The sequence below is a fragment of the Ascaphus truei genome, unplaced genomic scaffold (genome assembly GCF_040206685.1).
Source record: "Ascaphus truei isolate aAscTru1 unplaced genomic scaffold, aAscTru1.hap1 HAP1_SCAFFOLD_929, whole genome shotgun sequence".
NCBI lineage: Eukaryota > Metazoa > Chordata > Amphibia > Anura > Ascaphidae > Ascaphus > Ascaphus truei.
In genome coordinates, this window is record NW_027457268.1 from 7,501 (window position 1) to 30,000 (window position 22,500).

The 22,500-nt window shown below is 55.7% G+C and overlaps 1 long non-coding RNA gene across 1 annotated transcript; it reads right to left on the minus strand.

Annotated features, from left to right (window-relative positions):
* Positions 1-87: 87 nt before the first annotated feature.
* LOC142486521 (uncharacterized) lies at positions 88-22,377 on the minus strand. Its single transcript, XR_012799012.1, has 3 exons — positions 22,349-22,377; positions 19,768-19,909; positions 88-148 (listed from the first exon to the last, which is right to left on the minus strand). It is a non-coding gene; the product is annotated as an uncharacterized LOC142486521 (long non-coding RNA).
* Positions 22,378-22,500: the final 123 nt, after the last annotated feature.

Below are 22,500 nucleotides of genomic sequence, written 5' to 3' on the forward strand. Positions count from 1 at the left end.
GAGCGTAGAAAGAAAGGGGGAGTAGGGGAGAGAGTATATTAGTTATAGAGGGAGTGAGAGAGTATACTGCTATGATACTCACCAATACTCCCATTACTCCATCTGTGAGAGGGGCCAGGATCTGAGAGAGAGACAGACACAGGGAGAACTGAGAGAGGCAGAGACAAGGGAAGAGAGAGATAGGGAGAGAGAGAGACAGGGAGAGGGAAGAGAGAGAGATATATAGAGGGAGAGAGAGAGAGACAGAGGGAAGAGAGAGATAGGGAGAGAGAGAGACAGAGACAGAGGGAAGAAAGAGATAGGGAGAGAGAGAGACAGAGACAGAGGGAAGAGAGAGATAGGGAGAGAGAGAGAGACAGGGAGAGGGAAGAGAGAGATATATATATAGAGGGAGAGAGAGAGACAGAGGGAAGAGAGAGATAGGGAGAGAGAGAGACAGAGGGAAGTGAGAGATAGGGAGAGAGAAAGACAGAGGGAAGTGAGAGATAGGGAGAGAGAGAGAGAGACAGAGGGAAGAGAGAGAGATAGGGAAAGAGAGAGACAGAGGGAAGAGAGAGATAGGGAGAGAGAGAGACAGAGGGAAGTGAGAGATATATATAAAGGGAGAGAGAGAGAGAGAGACAGAGGGAAGAGAGAGATATATATAAAGGGAGAGAGAGAGAGACAGAAGGAAGAGAGAGATAGGGAGAGAGAGATACAGAGGGAAAAGAGAGATAGGAAGAGAGAGAGAGAGACAGAGGGAAGAGAGAGATAGGGAGAGAGAGAGACAGAGGGAAGAGATATATATATAGAGGGAGAGAGAGAGAGACAGAGGGAAGAGAGAGATAGGGAGAGAGAGAGAGAGAGAGAGAGACAGAGGGAAGAGAGAGATAGGGAGAGAGAGAGAGAGACAGAGGGAAGAGAGATATATATAGAGGGAGAGAGAGAGACAGAGGGAAGAGAGATATATAGAGGGAGAGAGAGAGAGAATTATGTCAGGTAGTTTATAGGGCTGAGTCCCCAACCCATTGTACAATAAGACTTTTATAGGGTCTGCATCTCAGTATATAGGGCTGAGCTTCCATTCTATATCCCACTTATACAATGGGACTTTGTTTACTGTACTTCAGTTAGTAGGAGCAAGTCCCTCCCCTCCTCTACCCTAACCTACCCTCCCCTCCCCTACCCTCCCCTAGCCTAACCTACCCTCCCCTACCCTCCTCTACCCTCCCCTACCCTCCACTACCATCCCCTCCCCTACCCTAACCTACCCTCCCCTACCCTCCCCTACCCTCCCCTACCATACCCTAACCTCCCCTACCCTAACCTACCCTCCCCTACCATACCCTAACCTCCGCTACCCTAACCTACCCTCCCCTACCATACCCTAACCCACCCTCCCTTACCCTCCCCTACCCTCCCCTACCCTACTTTTATAAAACAGCACTTGTCTACGGCTTGTATGTCTCTGTTTCTAGGTCGGAGCCCCCAGGCCAACAGAGCATGAATATCAAATCAGAGACCGCTCAATAATAACCCCCAAACCGTGACTACCATTTCAGAAAGCGCTCAGCCAGAGCCGCCACTCAGTCACAGCCCCCAAACCGTGACTACCATCTCAGAGAGCGCTCAGCAAGATCCGTCACACAGTCACAGCCCCCAAACCGTGACTACCATCTCAGGGAGCGCTCAGCCAGATCCGTCACTCAGTCACAGCCCCCAAACCGTGACTACCATCTCAGAGAGCGCTCAGCCAGATCCGTCACACAGTCACAGCCCCCAAACCGTGACTACCATCTCAGAGAGCGCTCAGCCAGAGCCGTCACTCAGTCACAGCCCCCAAACCGTGACTACCATCTCAGAGAGCGCTCAGCCAGAGCCGTCACGCAGTCACAGCCCCCAAACCGTGACTACCATCTCAGGGAGCGCTCAGCCAGAGCCGTCACTCAGTCACAGCCCCCAAACCGTGACTACCATCTCAGAGAGCGCTCAGCCAGAGCCGTCACTCAGTCACAGCCCCCAAACCGTGACTACCATCTCAGGGAGCGCTCAGCCAGATCCGTCACACAGTCACAGCCCCCAAACCGTGACTACCATCTCAGAGATCGCTCAGCCAGAGCCGTCACTCAGTCACAGCCCCCAAACCGTGACTACCATCTCAGAGAGTGCTCAGCCAGAGCCGTCACTCAGTCACAGCCCCCAAACCGTGACTACCATCTCAGAGAGCGCTCAGCCAGAGCCGTCACACAGTCACTGCCCCCAAACCGTGACTACCATCTCAGAGAGCGCACAGCCAGAGCCGTCACACAGTCACAGCCCCCAAACCGTGACTACCATCTCAGAGAGCGCACAGCCAGAGCCGTCACACAGTCACTGCCCCCAAACCGTGACTACCATCTCAGAGAGTGCTCAGTCAGATCTGTCACACAGTCACAGCCCCCAAACCGTGACTACCATCTCAGAGAGTGCTCAGCCAGATCTGTCACACAGTCACAGCCCCCAAACCGTGACTACCATCTCAGAGAGCGCCCAGCCAGATCCGTCACTCAGTCACAGCCCCCAAACCGTGACTACCATCTCAGGGAGCGCTCAGCCAGATCTGTCACACAGTCACAGCCCCCAAACCGTGACTACCATCTCAGAGAGCGCTCAGCCAGATCTGTCACACAGTCACAGCCCCCAAACCGTGACTACCATCTCAGAGAGTGCTCAGCCAGATCCGTCACTCAGTCACAGCCCCCAAACCGTGACTACCATCTCAGAGATCGCTCAGCCAGAGCCGTCACTCAGTCACAGCCCCCAAACCGTGACTACCATCTCAGAGAGCGCTCAGCCAGATCCGTCACACAGTCACAGCCCCCAAACCGTGACTACCATCTCAGAGAGCGCACAGCCAGAGCCGTCACACAGTCACTGCCCCCAAACTGTGACTACCATCTCAGAGAGCGCTCAGCCAGATCTGTCACACAGTCACAGCCCCCAAACCGTGACTACCATCTCAGAGAGCGCCCAGCCAGATCCGTCACTCAGTCATAGCCCCCAAACCGTGACTACCATCTCAGGGAGCGCTCAGCCAGATCCGTCACACAGTCACAGGCCCCAAACCGTGACTACCATCTCAGAGAGCGCTCAGCCAGATCCGTCACACAGTCACAGCCCCCAAACCGTGACTACCATCTCAGGGAGCGCTCAGCCAGATCCGTCACACAGTCACTGCCCCCAAACCGTGACTACCATCTCAGAGAGCGCACAGCCAGAGCCGTCACACAGTCACTGCCCCCAAACCGTGACTACCATCTCAGGGAGCGCTCAGCCAGAGCCGTCACACAGTCACTGCCCCCAAACCGTGACTACCATCTCAGAGAGTGCTCAGCCAGATCTGTCACACAGTCACAGCCCCCAAACCGTGACTACCATCTCAGGGAGCGCTCAGCCAGATCCGTCACACAGTCACAGGCCCCAAACCGTGACTACCATCTCAGAGATCGCTCAGCCAGAGCCGCCACTCAGTCACAGCCCCCAAACCGTGACTACCATCTCAGGGAGTGCTCAGCCAGAGCCGTCACTCAGTCACAGCCCCCAAACCGTGACTACCATCTCAGAGAGCGCCCAGCCAGATCCGTCACTCAGTCACAGCCCCCAAACCGTGACTACCATCTCAGGGAGCGCACAGCCAGAGCCGTCACACAGTCACTGCCCCCAAACCGTGACTACCATCTCAGGGAGCGCTCAGCCAGATCTGTCACACAGTCACAGCCCCCAAACCGTGACTACCATCTCAGAGAGTGCTCAGCCAGAGCCGTCACTCAGTCACAGCCCCCAAACCGTGACTACCATCTCAGAGAGCGCCCAGCCAGATCCGTCACTCAGTCACAGCCCCCAAACCGTGACTACCATCTCAGGGAGCGCACAGCCAGAGCCGTCACACAGTCACTGCCCCCAAACCGTGACTACCATCTCAGGGAGCGCTCAGCCAGATCTGTCACACAGTCACAGCCCCCAAACCGTGACTACCATCTCAGAGAGCGCTCAGCCAGATCTGTCACACAGTCACAGCCCCCAAACCGTGACTACCATCTCAGAGAGCGCACAGCCAGAGCCGTCACACAGTCACTGCCCCCAAACCGTGACTACCATCTCAGGGAGCGCTCAGCCAGATCTGTCACACAGTCACAGCCCCCAAACCGTGACAACCATCTCAGAGAGCGCTCAGCCAGATCTGTCACACAGTCACAGCCCCCAAACCGTGACTACCATCTCAGAGAGCGCCCAGCCAGATCCGTCACTCAGTCACAGCCCCCAAACCGTGACTACCATCTCAGAGAGCGCTCAGCCAGAGCCGTCACACAGTCACAGCCCCCAAACCGTGACTACCATCTCAGAGAGCGCTCAGCCAGAGCCGTCACTCAGTCACAGCCCCCAAACCGTGACTACCATCTCAGAGAGCGCACAGCCAGAGTCGTCACACAGTCACTGCCCCCAAACTGTGACTACCATCTCAGAGATCGCTCAGCCAGAGCCGTCACTCAGTCACAGCCCCCAAACCGTGACTACCATCTCAGAGAGTGCTCAGCCAGAGCCGTCACTCAGTCACAGCCCCCAAACCGTAACTACCATCTCAGAGATCGCTCAGCCAGAGCCGTCACTCAGTCACAGCCCCCAAACCGTGACTACCATCTCAGAGAGCGCACAGCCAGATCCGTCACACAGTCACAGCCCCCAAACCGTGACTACCATCTCAGAGAGCGCTCAGCCAGAGCCGTCACACAGTCACAGCCCCCAAACCGTGACTACCATCTCAAAGATCGCTCAGCCAGAGCCGTCACTCAGTCACAGCCCCCAAACCGTGACTACCATCTCAGAGAGCGCTCAGCCAGATCCGTCACACAGTCACAGCCCCCAAACCGTGACTACCCTCTCAGAGAGCGCCCAGCCAGATCCGTCACACAGTCACAGCCCCCAAACCGTGACTACCATCTCAGAGAGCGCTCAGCCAGATCCGTCACTCAGTCACAGCCCCCAAACCGTGACTAGCATCTCAGAGAGCGCTCAGCCAGATCCGTCACACAGTCACAGCCCCCAAACCGTGACTACCATCTCAGAGAGCGCACAGCCAGAGCCGTCACACAGTCACTGCCCCCAAACCGTGACTACCATCTCAGGGAGTGCTCAGCCAGATCTGTCACATAGTCACAGCCCCCAAACCGTGACTACCATCTCAGAGAGTGCTCAGCCAGATCCGTCACTCAGTCACAGCCCCCAAACCGTGACTACCATCTCAGAGAGTGCTCAGCCAGATCCGTCACTCAGTCACAGCCCCCAAACCGTGACTACCATCTCAGAGAGCGCTCAGCCAGATCCGTCACACAGTCACAGCCCCCAAACCGTGACTACCATCTCAGAGAGCGCACAGCCAGAGCCGTCACACAGTCACTGCCCCCAAACCGTGACTACCATCTCAGAGAGTGCTCAGCCAGATCTGTCACATAGTCACAGCCCCCAAACCGTGACTACCATCTCAGAGAGCGCCCAGTCAGATCCGTCACTCAGTCACAGCCCCCAAACCGTGACTACCATCTCAGGGAGCGCTCAGCCATATCTGTCACACAGTCACAGCCCCCAAACCGTGACTACCATCTCAGAGAGCGCTCAGCCAGATCTGTCACACAGTCACAGCCCCCAAACCGTGACTACCATCTCAGAGATCGCTCAGCCAGAGCCGTCACTCAGTCACAGCCCCCAAACCGTGACTACCATCTCAGAGAGCGCTCAGCCAGATCTGTCACACAGTCACAGCCCCCAAACCGTGACTACCATCTCAGAGAGCGCACCGCCAGAGCCGTCACACAGTCATTGCCCCCAAACCGTGACTACCATCTCAGAGAGCGCTCAGCCAGATCTGTCACACAGTCACAGCCCCCAAACCGTGACTACCATCTCAGAGAGCGCCCAGCCAGATCCGTCACTCAGTCACAGCCCCCAAACCGTGACTACCATCTCAGGGAGCGCTCAGCCAGATCTGTCACACAGTCACAGCCCCCAAACCGTGACTACCATCTCAGAGAGAGCGCTCAGCCAGATCCGTCACACAGTCACAGCCCCCAAACCGTGACTACCATCTCAGAGAGCACCCAGCAAGATCCGTCACTCAGTCACAGCCCCCAAACCGTGACTACCATCTCAGAGAGCGCTCAGCCAGATCCGTCACACAGTCACAGGCCCCAAACCGTGACTACCATCTCAGAGAGCGCTCAGCCAGATCCGTCACACAGTCACAGCCCCCAAACCGTGACTACCATCTCAGGGAGCGCTCAGCCAGATCCGTCACACAGTCACAGCCCCCAAACCGTGACTACCATCTCAGAGAGCGCCCAGCCAGATCCGTCACTCAGTCACAGCCCCCAAACCGTGACTACCATCTCAGAGAGTGCTCAGCCAGATCCGTCACTCAGTCACAGCCCCCAAACCGTGACTACCATCTCAGGGAGCGCTCAGCCAGATCTGTCACATAGTCACAGCCCCCAAACCGTGACTACCATCTCAGGGAGCGCTCAGCCAGATCTGTCACACAGTCACAGCCCCCAAACCGTGACTACCATCTCAGAGAGCGCTCAGACATATCCGTCACACAGTCACAGCCCCCAAACCGTGACTACCATCTCAGAGAGCGCCCAGCCAGATCCGTCACACAGTCACAGCCCCCAAACCGTGACTACCATCTCAGAGAGCGCCCAGCCAGATCCGTCACACAGTCACAGCCCCCAAACTGTGACTACCATCTCAGAGAGCGCCCAGCCAGATCCGTCACACAGTCACAGCCCCCAAACCGTGACTACCATCTCAGGGAGCGCTCAGCCAGATCCGTCACACAGTCACAGCCCCCAAACCGTGACTACCATCTCAGAGAGCGCCCAGCCAGATCCGTCACTCAGTCACAGCCCCCAAACCGTGACTACCATCTCAGAGAGTGCTCAGCCAGATCCGTCACTCAGTCACAGCCCCCAAACCGTGACTACCATCTCAGGGAGCGCTCAGCCAGATCTGTCACATAGTCACAGCCCCCAAACCGTGACTACCATCTCAGGGAGCGCTCAGCCAGATCTGTCACACAGTCACAGCCCCCAAACCGTGACTACCATCTCAGAGAGCGCTCAGACATATCCGTCACACAGTCACAGCCCCCAAACCGTGACTACCATCTCAGAGAGCGCCCAGCCAGATCCGTCACACAGTCACAGCCCCCAAACCGTGACTACCATCTCAGAGAGCGCCCAGCCAGATCCGTCACACAGTCACAGCCCCCAAACTGTGACTACCATCTCAGGGAGCGCACAGCCAGAGCCGTCACACAGTCACTGCCCCCAAACCGTGACTACCATCTCAGGGAGCGCTCAGCCAGATCTGTCACACAGTCACAGCCCCCAAACCGTGACTACCATCTCAGAGAGCGCTCAGCCAGATCTGTCACACAGTCACAGCCCCCAAACCGTGACTACCATCTCAGAGAGCGCACAGCCAGAGCCGTCACACAGTCACTGCCCCCAAACCGTGACTACCATCTCAGGGAGCGCTCAGCCAGATCTGTCACACAGTCACAGCCCCCAAACCGTGACAACCATCTCAGAGAGCGCTCAGCCAGATCTGTCACACAGTCACAGCCCCCAAACCGTGACTACCATCTCAGAGAGCGCCCAGCCAGATCCGTCACTCAGTCACAGCCCCCAAACCGTGACTACCATCTCAGAGAGCGCTCAGCCAGAGCCGTCACACAGTCACAGCCCCCAAACCGTGACTACCATCTCAGAGAGCGCTCAGCCAGAGCCGTCACTCAGTCACAGCCCCCAAACCGTGACTACCATCTCAGAGAGCGCACAGCCAGAGTCGTCACACAGTCACTGCCCCCAAACTGTGACTACCATCTCAGAGATCGCTCAGCCAGAGCCGTCACTCAGTCACAGCCCCCAAACCGTGACTACCATCTCAGAGAGTGCTCAGCCAGAGCCGTCACTCAGTCACAGCCCCCAAACCGTAACTACCATCTCAGAGATCGCTCAGCCAGAGCCGTCACTCAGTCACAGCCCCCAAACCGTGACTACCATCTCAGAGAGCGCACAGCCAGATCCGTCACACAGTCACAGCCCCCAAACCGTGACTACCATCTCAGAGAGCGCTCAGCCAGAGCCGTCACACAGTCACAGCCCCCAAACCGTGACTACCATCTCAAAGATCGCTCAGCCAGAGCCGTCACTCAGTCACAGCCCCCAAACCGTGACTACCATCTCAGAGAGCGCTCAGCCAGATCCGTCACACAGTCACAGCCCCCAAACCGTGACTACCCTCTCAGAGAGCGCCCAGCCAGATCCGTCACACAGTCACAGCCCCCAAACCGTGACTACCATCTCAGAGAGCGCTCAGCCAGATCCGTCACTCAGTCACAGCCCCCAAACCGTGACTAGCATCTCAGAGAGCGCTCAGCCAGATCCGTCACACAGTCACAGCCCCCAAACCGTGACTACCATCTCAGAGAGCGCACAGCCAGAGCCGTCACACAGTCACTGCCCCCAAACCGTGACTACCATCTCAGGGAGTGCTCAGCCAGATCTGTCACATAGTCACAGCCCCCAAACCGTGACTACCATCTCAGAGAGTGCTCAGCCAGATCCGTCACTCAGTCACAGCCCCCAAACCGTGACTACCATCTCAGAGAGTGCTCAGCCAGATCCGTCACTCAGTCACAGCCCCCAAACCGTGACTACCATCTCAGAGAGCGCTCAGCCAGATCCGTCACACAGTCACAGCCCCCAAACCGTGACTACCATCTCAGAGAGCGCACAGCCAGAGCCGTCACACAGTCACTGCCCCCAAACCGTGACTACCATCTCAGAGAGTGCTCAGCCAGATCTGTCACATAGTCACAGCCCCCAAACCGTGACTACCATCTCAGAGAGCGCCCAGTCAGATCCGTCACTCAGTCACAGCCCCCAAACCGTGACTACCATCTCAGGGAGCGCTCAGCCATATCTGTCACACAGTCACAGCCCCCAAACCGTGACTACCATCTCAGAGAGCGCTCAGCCAGATCTGTCACACAGTCACAGCCCCCAAACCGTGACTACCATCTCAGAGATCGCTCAGCCAGAGCCGTCACTCAGTCACAGCCCCCAAACCGTGACTACCATCTCAGAGAGCGCTCAGCCAGATCTGTCACACAGTCACAGCCCCCAAACCGTGACTACCATCTCAGAGAGCGCACCGCCAGAGCCGTCACACAGTCATTGCCCCCAAACCGTGACTACCATCTCAGAGAGCGCTCAGCCAGATCTGTCACACAGTCACAGCCCCCAAACCGTGACTACCATCTCAGAGAGCGCCCAGCCAGATCCGTCACTCAGTCACAGCCCCCAAACCGTGACTACCATCTCAGGGAGCGCTCAGCCAGATCTGTCACACAGTCACAGCCCCCAAACCGTGACTACCATCTCAGAGAGAGCGCTCAGCCAGATCCGTCACACAGTCACAGCCCCCAAACCGTGACTACCATCTCAGAGAGCACCCAGCAAGATCCGTCACTCAGTCACAGCCCCCAAACCGTGACTACCATCTCAGAGAGCGCTCAGCCAGATCCGTCACACAGTCACAGGCCCCAAACCGTGACTACCATCTCAGAGAGCGCTCAGCCAGATCCGTCACACAGTCACAGCCCCCAAACCGTGACTACCATCTCAGGGAGCGCTCAGCCAGATCCGTCACACAGTCACAGCCCCCAAACCGTGACTACCATCTCAGAGAGCGCCCAGCCAGATCCGTCACTCAGTCACAGCCCCCAAACCGTGACTACCATCTCAGAGAGTGCTCAGCCAGATCCGTCACTCAGTCACAGCCCCCAAACCGTGACTACCATCTCAGGGAGCGCTCAGCCAGATCTGTCACATAGTCACAGCCCCCAAACCGTGACTACCATCTCAGGGAGCGCTCAGCCAGATCTGTCACACAGTCACAGCCCCCAAACCGTGACTACCATCTCAGAGAGCGCTCAGACATATCCGTCACACAGTCACAGCCCCCAAACCGTGACTACCATCTCAGAGAGCGCCCAGCCAGATCCGTCACACAGTCACAGCCCCCAAACCGTGACTACCATCTCAGAGAGCGCCCAGCCAGATCCGTCACACAGTCACAGCCCCCAAACTGTGACTACCATCTCAGAGAGCGCCCAGCCAGATCCGTCACACAGTCACAGCCCCCAAACCGTGACTACCATCTCAGAGAGCGCTCAGCCAGACCCGTCACACAGTCACAGCCCCCAAACCGTGACTACCATCTCAGGGAGCGCTCAGCCAGATCCGTCACACAGTCACTGCCCCCAAACCGTGACAACCATCTCAGAGAGCGCCCAGCCAGATCTGTCACACAGTCACAGCCCCCAAACCGTGACTACCATCTCAGAGAGCGCTCAGCCAGATCTGTCACACAGTCACAGCCCCCAAACCGTGACTACCATCTCAGACAGCGCCCAGCCAGATCCGTCACTCAGTCACAGCCCCCAAACCGTGACTACCATCTCAGAGAGAGCGCTCAGCCAGATCTGTCACACAGTCACAGCCCCCAAACCGTGACTACCATCTCAGAGAGAGCGCTCAGCCAGATCTGTCACACAGTCACAGCCCCCAAACCGTGACTACCATCTCAGAGAGAGCGCTCAGCCAGATCCGTCACACAGTCACAGCCCCCAAACCGTGACTACCATCTCAGAGAGCACCCAGCAAGATCCGTCACTCAGTCACAGCCCCCAAACCGTGACTACCATCTCAGAGAGCGCTCAGCCAGATCTGTCACACAGTCACAGCCCCCAAACCGTGACTACCATCTCAGGGAGCGCCCAGCCAGATCCGTCACACAGTCACAAGCCCCAAACCGTGACTACCATCTCAGAGAGCGCTCAGCCAGATCCGTTACACAGTCACAGCCCCCAAACCGTGACTACCATCTCAGGGAGCGCTCAGCCAGATCCGTCACACAGTCACAGCCCCCAAACCGTGACTAGCATCTCAGAGAGCGCCCAGCCAGATCCGTCACACAGTCACAGCCCCCAAACCGTGACTACCATCTCAGAGAGCGCCCAGCCAGATCCGTCACACAGTCACAGCCCCAAACCGTGACTACCATCTCAGAGAGCGCCCAGCCAGAGCCGTCACTCAGTCACAGGCCCCAAACCGTGACTACCATCTCAGAGAGCGCTCAGCCAGATCCGTCACACAGTCACAGCCCCCAAACCGTGACTACCATCTCAGGGAGCGCTCAGCCAGATCCGTCACACAGTCACAGCCCCCAAACCGTGACTACCATCTCAGAGAGCGCCCAGCCAGATCCGTCACTCAGTCACAGCCCCCAAACCGTGACTACCATCTCAGAGAGTGCTCAGCCAGATCCGTCACTCAGTCACAGCCCCCAAACCGTGACTACCATCTCAGGGAGCGCTCAGCCAGATCCGTCACACAGTCACAGCCCCCAAACCGTGACTACCATCTCAGAGAGCGCCCAGCCAGATCCGTCACACAGTCACAGCCCCCAAACCGTGACTACCATCTCAGGGAGCGCTCAGCCAGATCCGTCACACAGTCACAGCCCCCAAACCGTGACTACCATCTCAGGGAGCGCTCAGCCAGATCCGTCACACAGTCACAGCCCCCAAACCGTGACTACCATCTCAGAGAGCGCCCAGCCAGATCCGTCACACAGTCACAGCCCCCAAACCGTGACTACCATCTCAGGGAGCGCTCAGCCAGATCCGTCACACAGTCACAGCCCCCAAACCGTGACTACCATCTCAGGGAGCGCCCAGCCAGATCTGTCACACAGTCACAGCCCCCAAACCGTGACTACCGTCTCAGGGAGCGCTCAGCCAGATCCGTCACACAGTCACAGCCCCCAAACCGTGACTACCATCTCAGAGAGCGCTCAGCCAGATCCGTCACACAGTCACAGCCCCCAAACCGTGACTACCATCTCAGGGAGCGCCCAGCCAGATCCGGCACACAGTCACAGCCCCCAAACCGTGACTACCATCTCAGGGAGCGCTCAGCCAGATCCGTCACACAGTCACCGCCCCCAAACCGTGACTACCATCTCAGAGAGCGCCCAGCCAGATCCGTCACACAGTCACAGCCCCCAAACCGTGACTACCATCTCAGGGAACGCTCAGCCAGATCCGTCACACAGTCACAGCCCCCAAACCGTGACTACCATCTCAGGGAGCGCTCAGCCAGATCCGTCACACAGTCACAGCCCCCAAACCGTGACTACCATCTCAGGGAGCACTCAGCCAGATCCGGCACACAGTCACAGCCCCCAAACCGTGACTACCATCTCAGGGAGCGCCCAGCCAGATCCGTCACACAGTCACAGCCCCCAAACCGTGACTACCATCTCAGGGAGCGCTCAGCCAGATCCGTCACACAGTCACAGCCCCCAAACCGTGACTACCATCTCAGAGAGCGCTCAGCCAGATCCGTCACACAGTCACAGCCCCCAAACCGTGACTACCATCTCAGGGAGCGCCCAGCCAGATCCGTCACTCAGTCACAGCCCCCAAACCGTGACTACCATCTCAGGAAGCGCCCAGCCAGATCCGTCACACAGTCACAGCCCCCAAACCGTGACTACCATCTCAGGGAGCGCCCAGCCAGATCCGTCACACAGTCACAGCCCCCAAACCGTGACTACCATCTCAGGGAGCGCTGAGCCAGATCCGTCACACAGTCACAGCCCCCAAACCACGACTACCATCTCAGAGAGCGCCCAGCCAGATCCGTCACACAGTCACAGCCCCCAAACCGTGACTACCATCTCAGAGAGCGCCCAGCCAGATCCGTCACACAGTCACAGCCCCCAAACCGTGACTACCATCTCAGGAAGCGCTCAGCCAGATCCGTCACTCAGTCACAGCCCCCAAACCGTGACTACCATCTCAGAGAGCACAGCCAGATCCGTCACACAGTCACAGCCCCCAAACCGTGACTACCATCTCAGAGAGCGCCCAGCCAGATCTGTCACACAGTCACAGCCCCCAAACCGTGACTACCATCTCAGGGAACGCTCAGCCAGATCCGTCACACAGTCACAGCCCCCAAACCGTGACTACCATCTCAGAGAGCGCTCAGCCAGATCCGTCACACAGTCACAGCCCCCAAACCGTGACTACCATCTCAGAGAGCGCTCAGCCAGATCCGTCACACAGTCACAGCCCCCAAACCGTGACTACCATCTCAGGGAGAGTTCAGCCAGATCCGTCACACAGTCACAGCCCCCAAACCGTGACTACCATCTCAGGGAGCATTCAGCCAGATCCGTCACACAGTCACAGCCCCCAAACCGTGACTACCATCTCAGAGAGCGCCCAGCCAGATCCGTCACTCAGTCACAGCCCCCAAACCGTGACTACCATCTCAGGGAGCGTTCAGCCAGATCCGTCACACAGTCACAGCCCCCAAACCGTGACTACCATCTCAGGGAGCGCTCAGCCAGATCCGTCACACAGTCACAGCCCCCAAACCGTGACTACCATCTCAGAGAGCGCTGAGCCAGATCCGTCACACAGTCACAGCCCCCAAACCGTGACTACCATCTCAGAGAGCGCTCAGCCAGATCCGTCACACAGTCACCGCCCCCAAACCGTGACTACCATCTCAGAGAGCGCCCAGCCAGATCCGTCACACAGTCACCGCCCCCAAACCGTGACTACCATCTCAGGGAGCGCTCAGCCAGATCCGTCACACAGTCACCGCCCCCAAACCGTGACTACCATCTCAGGGAGCACTCAGCCAGATCCGTCACACAGTCACAGCCCCCAAACCGTGACTACCATCTCAGAGAGCGCCCAGCCAGATCCGTCACACAGTCACAGCCCCCAAACCGTGACTACCATCTCAGAGAGCGCCCAGCCAGATCTGTCACACAGTCACAGCCCCCAAACCGTGACTACCATCTCAGGGAACGCTCAGCCAGATCCGTCACACAGTCACAGCCCCCAAACCGTGACTACCATCTCAGAGAGCGCTCAGCCAGATCCGTCACACAGTCACAGCCCCCAAACCGTGACTACCATCTCAGGGAGCGCTCAGCCAGATCCGTCACACAGTCACAGCCCCCAAACCGTGACTACCATCTCAGGGAACGCTCAGCCAGATCCGTCACACAGTCACAGCCCCCAAACCGTGACTACCATCTCAGGGAACGCTCAGCCAGATCCGTCACACAGTCACAGCCCCCAAACCGTGACTACCATCTCAGGGAGCGTCCAGCCAGATCCGTCACACAGTCACAGCCCCCAAACCGTGACTACCATCTCAGGGAACGCTCAGCCAGATCCGTCACACAGTCACAGCCCCCAAACCGTGACTACCATCTCAGAGATCGCCCAGCCAGATCCGTCACACAGTCACAGCCCCCAAACCGTGACTACCATCTCAGGGAGCGCTCAGCCAGATCCGTCACAGAGTCACAGCCCCCAAACCGTGACTACCATCTCAGGGAGCGTTCAGCCAGATCCGTCACACAGTCACAGCCCCCAAACCGTGACTACCATCTCAGAGAGCGCTCAGCCAGATCTGTCACACAGTCACAGCCCCCAAACCGTGACTACCATCTCAGGGAGCGCTCAGCCAGATCCGTCACTCAGTCACAGCCCCCAAACCGTGACTACCATCTCAGGGAGCGCTCAGCCAGATCCGTCACACAGTCACAGCCCCCAAACCGTGACTACCATCTCAGAGAGCGCTCAGCCAGATCCGTCACACAGTCACAGCCCCCAAACCGTGACTACCATCTCAGGGAGCGCTCAGCCAGAGCCGTCAGACAGTCACAGCCCCCAAACCGTGACTACCATCTCAGAGAGCGCTCAGCCAGATCCGTCACACAGTCACAGCCCCCAAACCGTGACTACCATCTCAGAGAGCGCTCAGCCAGACCCGTCACACAGTCACAGCTCCCAAACCGTGACTACCATCTCAGGGAGCGCCCAGCCAGATCCGTCACTCAGTCACAGCCCCCAAACCTTGACTACCATCTCAGAGAGCGCTCAGCCAGAGCCGTCACACAGTCACAGCCCCCAAACCGTGACTACCATCTCAGGGAGAGTTCAGCCAGATCCGTCACTCAGTCACAGCCCCCAAACCGTGACTACCATCTCAGAGAGCGCTCAGCCAGATCCGTCACTCAGTCACAGCCCCCAAACCTTGACTACCATCTCAGAGAGCGCTCAGCCAGATCCGTCACACAGTCACCGCCCCCAAACCGTGACTACCATCTCAGAGAGCGCCCAGCCAGATCCGTCACACAGTCACCGCCCCCAAACCGTGACTACCATCTCAGGGAGCGCTCAGCCAGATCCGTCACACAGTCACCGCCCCCAAACCGTGACTACCATCTCAGGGAGCACTCAGCCAGATCCGTCACACAGTCACAGCCCCCAAACCGTGACTACCATCTCAGAGAGCGCCCAGCCAGATCCGTCACACAGTCACAGCCCCCAAACCGTGACTACCATCTCAGAGAGCGCCCAGCCAGATCTGTCACACAGTCACAGCCCCCAAACCGTGACTACCATCTCAGAGAGCGCTCAGCCAGATCCGTCACACAGTCACAGCCCCCAAACCGTGACTACCATCTCAGGGAGCGCTCAGCCAGATCCGTCACACAGTCACAGCCCCCAAACCGTGACTACCATCTCAGGGAACGCTCAGCCAGATCCGTCACACAGTCACAGCCCCCAAACCGTGACTACCATCTCAGGGAACGCTCAGCCAGATCCGTCACACAGTCACAGCCCCCAAACCGTGACTACCATCTCAGGGAGCGTCCAGCCAGATCCGTCACACAGTCACAGCCCCCAAACCGTGACTACCATCTCAGGGAACGCTCAGCCAGATCCGTCACACAGTCACAGCCCCCAAACCGTGACTACCATCTCAGAGATCGCCCAGCCAGATCCGTCACACAGTCACAGCCCCCAAACCGTGACTACCATCTCAGGGAGCGCTCAGCCAGATCCGTCACAGAGTCACAGCCCCCAAACCGTGACTACCATCTCAGGGAGCGTTCAGCCAGATCCGTCACACAGTCACAGCCCCCAAACCGTGACTACCATCTCAGAGAGCGCTCAGCCAGATCTGTCACACAGTCACAGCCCCCAAACCGTGACTACCATCTCAGGGAGCGCTCAGCCAGATCCGTCACTCAGTCACAGCCCCCAAACCGTGACTACCATCTCAGGGAGCGCTCAGCCAGATCCGTCACACAGTCACAGCCCCCAAACCGTGACTACCATCTCAGAGAGCGCTCAGCCAGATCCGTCACACAGTCACAGCCCCCAAACCGTGACTACCATCTCAGGGAGCGCTCAGCCAGAGCCGTCAGACAGTCACAGCCCCCAAACCGTGACTACCATCTCAGAGAGCGCTCAGCCAGATCCGTCACACAGTCACAGCCCCCAAACCGTGACTACCATCTCAGAGAGCGCTCAGCCAGACCCGTCACACAGTCACAGCCCCCAAACCGTGACTACCATCTCAGGGAGCGCCCAGCCAGATCCGTCACTCAGTCACAGCCCCCAAACCTTGACTACCATCTCAGAGAGCGCTCAGCCAGAGCCGTCACACAGTCACAGCCCCAAACCGTGACTACCATCTCAGAGAGCGCTCAGCCAGATCCGTTACACAGTCACAGCCCCCAAACCGTGACTACCATCTCAGGGAGCGCTCAGCCAGATCCGTCACTCAGTCACAGCCCCCAAACCGTGACTACCATCTCAGGGAGCGCCCAGCCAGATCCGTCACACAGTCACAGCCCCCAAACCGTGACTACCATCTCAGAGAGCGCCCAGCCAGATCCGTCACACAGTCACAGCCCCCAAACCGTGACTACCATCTCAGAGAGCGCTCAGCTAGATCCGTCACACAGTCACAGCCCCCAAACCGTGACTACCATCTCAGAGAGCACAGCCAGATCCGTCACACAGTCACAGCCCCCAAACCGTGACTACCATCTCAGAGAGCGCTCAGCCAGATCCGTCACACAGTCACCGCCCCCAAACCGTGACTACCATCTCAGGGAGCGCTCAGCCAGATCCGTCACTCAGTCACAGCCCCCAAACCGTGACTACCATCTCAGAGAGCGCTCAGCCAGATCCGTCACACAGTCACAGCCCCCAAACCGTGAGGTTACTTTGCATCTGTTGATTAAATAATAAGCCTAGCAAAACCGCGAATGAAACGGCGCCCCTGTGATGTACAAAGTGTCAGACTTCTTCTGTAATAAAATCACCCTGCTGAATTTTGGGGACATTTCATTGCTAACGTCTGTCAGCTGCAAAAATACCTCCGATGTTTAGAGAAAAAAAACATAATGAGACTTTGGGATTTTTTTGGAAACAAAAAAAAAATCATTTTCTGTTTGGTGAATTTTCCCTAAATATTTAAAAAAAAAATATTTTCCACTTGTTTGTTACACAAATAACATCTACAAATATGTTTATAAGTACATACATACCGTACAATTACACACACATATATTTATTTAACAATTCCCAAACTCTTCCCCTAAAACTGCTCTCTCTAATTCCTCCTATTACCCAATATAACCGCTCCCTATAACTCCTCCTATTACCCCATATAACTGCTCCCTATAACGCCTCCAATTACCCAATATAACCGCTCCCTATAACTCCTCCTATTGCCCCATATAACCGCTCCCTATAACTCCTCCTATTACCCCATATACCCGCTCCCTATAACTCCTCCTATTACCCCATATAACCTCTCCCTATAACTCCTCCCATTACCCCATATAACCGCTCCCTATAACTCCTCCTATTACCCCATATAACCGCTCCCTATAACTCCTCCTATTACCCCATATAACGCTCCCTATAACTCCTCCCATTACCCCATATAACCGCTCCCTATAACTCCTCCTATTACCCCATATAACCGCTCCCTATAACTCCTCCTATTACCCAATATAACACCTCCCTATAACTCCTCCTATTACCCCATATAACCGCTCCCTATAACTCCTCCTATTACCCCATATAACTGCTCCCTATAACACCTCCTATTACCCCATATAACCGCTCCCTATAACTCCTCCTATTACCCCATATAACCTCTCCCTATAACTCCTCCTATTACCCCATATAACCTCTCCCTATAACTCCTCCTATTACCCCATATAACCTCTCCCTATAACTCCTCCTATTACCCCATATAACCTCTCCCTATAACTCCTCCTATTACCCCATATAACCGCTCCCTATAACTCCTCTTATTACCCCATATAATGCTCCCTATAACTCCTCCTATTACCCAATATAACCTCTCCCTATAACTCCTCCTATTACCCCATATAACGCTCCCTATAACTCCTCCTATTACTCCATATAACCCCTCCCTATAACTCCTCCTATTACCCCATATAACCGCTCCCTATAACTCCTCCTATTACCCCATATACCCGCTCCCTATAACTCCTCTTATTACCCCATATAACCGCTCCCTATAGCTCATCCTATTACCCCATGTAACGCTTCCTATAACTCCTTCTATTACCCCATTTAACCGCTCCCTATAACTCCTCCTATTACCCCATATAACCTCTCCCTATAACTCCTCCTATTACCCCATATAACGCTCCCTATAACTCCTCCTATTACCCCATATAACCGCTCCCTATAACTCCTCCTATTACCCCATATAACCTCTCCCTATAACTCCTCCTATTACCCCATATAACGCTCCCTATAACTCCTCCTATTACCCCATATAACCGCTCCCTATAACTCCTCCTATTACCCCATATACCCGCTCCCTATAACTCCTCTTATTACCCCATATAACCGCTCCCTATAGCTCATCCTATTACCCCATGTAACGCTTCCTATAACTCCTCCTATTACTCCATATAACCCCTCCCTATAACTCCTCCTATTACCCCATATAACCTCTCCCTATAACTCCTCCTATTACTCCATATAACCCCTCCCTATAACTCCTCTTATTACCCCATATAACCGCTCCCTATAGCTCATCCTATTACCCCATGTAACGCTTCCTATAACTCCTCCTATTACCCCATGTAACGCTTCCTATAACTCCTCCTATTACCCCATATAACCGCTCCCTATAACTCCTCCTATTACTCCATATAACCGCTCCCTATAACTCCTCCTATTACCCCATATAACCGCTCCCTATAACTCCTCCTATTACTCCATATAACCGCTCCCTATAACTCCTCCTATTACCCCATATAACCGCTCCCTATAACTCCTCCTATTACCCCATATAACCCCTCCCTATAACTCCTCCTATTACTCCATATAACCGCTCCCTATAACTCCTCCTATTACCCCATATAGCCTCTCCCTATAACTCCTCCTATTGCAGTATATATATGTGTGTGTGTGTGTGTGTGTACACACATATATACAAGGAGTATAACGGATACAGTACACACACACACACACACACACACAACACACACACACACTCTCTATTAACGGATACAGAACATACACACCTGGGTGACAGGGCCCAGACAGCACACACACACACACACCTGGGTGACAGGGCACACACACACACACACACACACACACACACACACACACACACACACACACACACACACACACACACACACACACACACACACACACACACACACACACCATACACACCTGGGTGACAGGGCACACACACACACACACACACACACAACACACACCATACACACCTGGGTGACAGGGCCCAGACAGCACCCCTTGCTCTGTCAGGATGGGACTCAAGGAATTCCAGCCAAGCAGACACCCAGAAAATAAGAGGGTCTCTAACAGGGCCGAGCAAAGCACCCAGCGCTTCCTCACCAACCCCATAACCTGCAGAGAGAGAGGAGAGCAGTGTGTGTGTGTGTGTGTGTGTGTGTGTGTGTGTGTGTGTCTGTGAGTGTGTGTGTGTGTGTGTGTGTGTGTGTGTCTGTGAGTGTGTGTCTGTGAGTGTGTGTGTGTGTGTGTGTGTGTGTGTGAGTGTGTGTGTGTGTGTGTCTGTGAGTGTGTGTCTGTGAGTGTGTGTGTGTGTGTGTAGTAGTGTAAGAGTGATGTGTGGGGGCTGTGGTAGTGTGTGGGGTATAGTAGTGTAAGAGTACTGTGTGTGTGTGGGGTATAGGATTGGGTGGGAGGTGAAGGAGTGTGTGGGGTATAGTAGTGTAAGAGTACTGTGTGTGTGTGGGGTATAGGATTCGGTGGGAGGTGAAGGAGTGTGTGGGGTATAGTAGTGTAAGAGTACTGTGTGTGTGTGGGGTATAGGATTGGGTGGGAGGTGAAGGAGTGTTGTGGGGTATAGTACTGTAAGAGCAATGTGTGGGGGGTGTAGTAATGTGTGGGGGTGTAGTAGTGTAAAAGTGGTGTGTGTGTGGGGGGGTGCAGTAGTGTGGGGGGGTGTAGCAGTGTAAGAGTGCTCTGTGTGTGTGGAGGTGTAGGAGTGTGTGTGGCGGTGTAGTAGTGTAAGATTGCTGTGTGCGTGTGGGGTGGAGGAGTGGGTGGGAGGTGTAGGAGTGTGTGTGGGGTGGAGGAGTGTAAGAGCGCTGTGTGGGGGTGTAATAGTGTGTGTGGGGGTGTAGTAGTGTAAGAGCGCTGTGTGGTGGTGTAGTAGTGTGTGTGGGGCGTGTAGTAGTGTAAGAGCGCTCTATGGGGGTGTAGTAGTGCAAGAGCACTGTGTGAGGGGTATAGTAGTGTGTGGAGGTGTAGTAGTATAAGAGCGCTATGTGGGGCTGTAGTGGTGTGTGTGGGGGTGTGGTAGTGTAAGAGCGCTGTGTGGGGGTGTAGTAGTGTAAGAGCGCTTTGTTGGTGTATAGTAGTGTGTGTGGGGGTGTAGTAGTGTGTGTGGGGGTGTAGTAGTGTAAGAGCGCTGTGTGTGGGGTGTAGTGGTGTGTGTGGGGGTGTAGTAGGGTAAGAGCGCTGTGTGTGGGGGTGTAGTAGTTTAAGAGCGCTGTGTGTGGGGGTGTAGTAGTGTAAGAGCGCTGTGTGTGGGGGTGTAGTAGTGTGAGAGCGTTAAGTGTGGGGGATGTAGTAGTGTAAGAGCACTGTGTGTGTGGGTGTAGTAGTGGCAGAGCGCTGTGTGTGTGGGGTGTAGTAGTGTGTGGGGGTGTAGTAGTGTAAGAGCGCTGTGTATGGGGGTGTAGTAGTGTAAGAGTGCTGTGTGTGGGGGGTAGTGGTGTGTGTGGGGTGTAGTAGTTTAAGAGCGCTGTGTGTGGGGGTGTAGTAGTGTAAGAGCGCTGTGTGTGGGGGTGTAGTAGTGGCAGAGCGCTGTGTGTGGGGGTGTAGTAGTGTGGGGGTGTAGTAGTGTAAGAGCGCTGTGTGTGGGGGTGTAGTAATATAAGAGCGCTGTGTGTGTGGGGTAGTGGTGTGTGTGGGGGTGTAGTAGTGTAAGAGCGCTGTGTGTGGGGGTGTAGTAGTGTAAGAGCACTGTGTGTGGGGGGTAGTGGTGTGTGTGGGGGTGTAGTAGTGTAAGAGCGTTGTGTGTGGGGGTGTAGTAGTGTAAGAGCGCTGTGTGTGGGGGTGTAGTAGTGTAAGAGCGCTGTGTGTGGGGGTGTAGTAGTGTAAGAGCGCTGTGTGTGGGGGGTGTAGTAGTGTAAGAGCGCTCTGTGTGGGGGGTGTAGGAGTGTTAGAGCGCTGTGTGTGGGGGTGTAGTAGTGTAAGAGCGCTGTGTGTGGGGGTGTAGTAGTGTAAGAGCGCTGTGTGTGGGGGTAGTGGTGTGTGTGGGGGTGTAGTAGTGTAAGAGCGCTGTGTGTGGGGGTGTAGTAGTGTAAGAGCGCTGTGTGTGGGGGTGTAGTAGTGTAAGAGCGCTGTGTGTGGGGGTGTAGTAGTGTAAGAGCGCTGTGTGTGGGGGTGTAGTAGTGGCAGAGCGCTGTGTGTGCGGGTGTAGTAGTGTAAGAGCGCTGTGTGTGGGGGTAGTGGTGTGTGTGGGGGTGTAGTAGTGTAAGAGCGCTGTGTGTGGGGGTGTAGTAGTGTAAGAGCGCTGTGTGTAGGGGTGTAGTAGTGTAAGAGCGCTGTGTGTGCGGGTGTAGTAGTGTAAGAGCGCTGTGTGTGGGGGTAGTGGTGTGTGTGGGGGTGTAGTAGTGTAAGAGCGCTGTGTGTGGGGGTGTAGTAGTGTAAGAGCGCTGTGTGTGGGGGTGTAGAAGTGTAAGAGCGCTGTGTGTGGGGGTGTAGTAGTGTAAGAGCGCTGTGTGTGGGGTGTAGTGGTGTGTGTGGGGGTGTAGTAGTGTAAGGGCGCTGTGTGTGGGGAGTGGGGTGCAGTAATGTAGGAGCGCTGCTCTGTACCTGTCTGGTAGATGACCTGTGTGTGTGACTTGTGTTCAGAGCTTCTGACACAATCCTGTGTTTACACAACACACTTGTCCTGACCCACAAACAAAACAGCCAATCAGAGAGGGTGTGACACGGGGGGGGGAGGGCTGTGGGTAACATACATC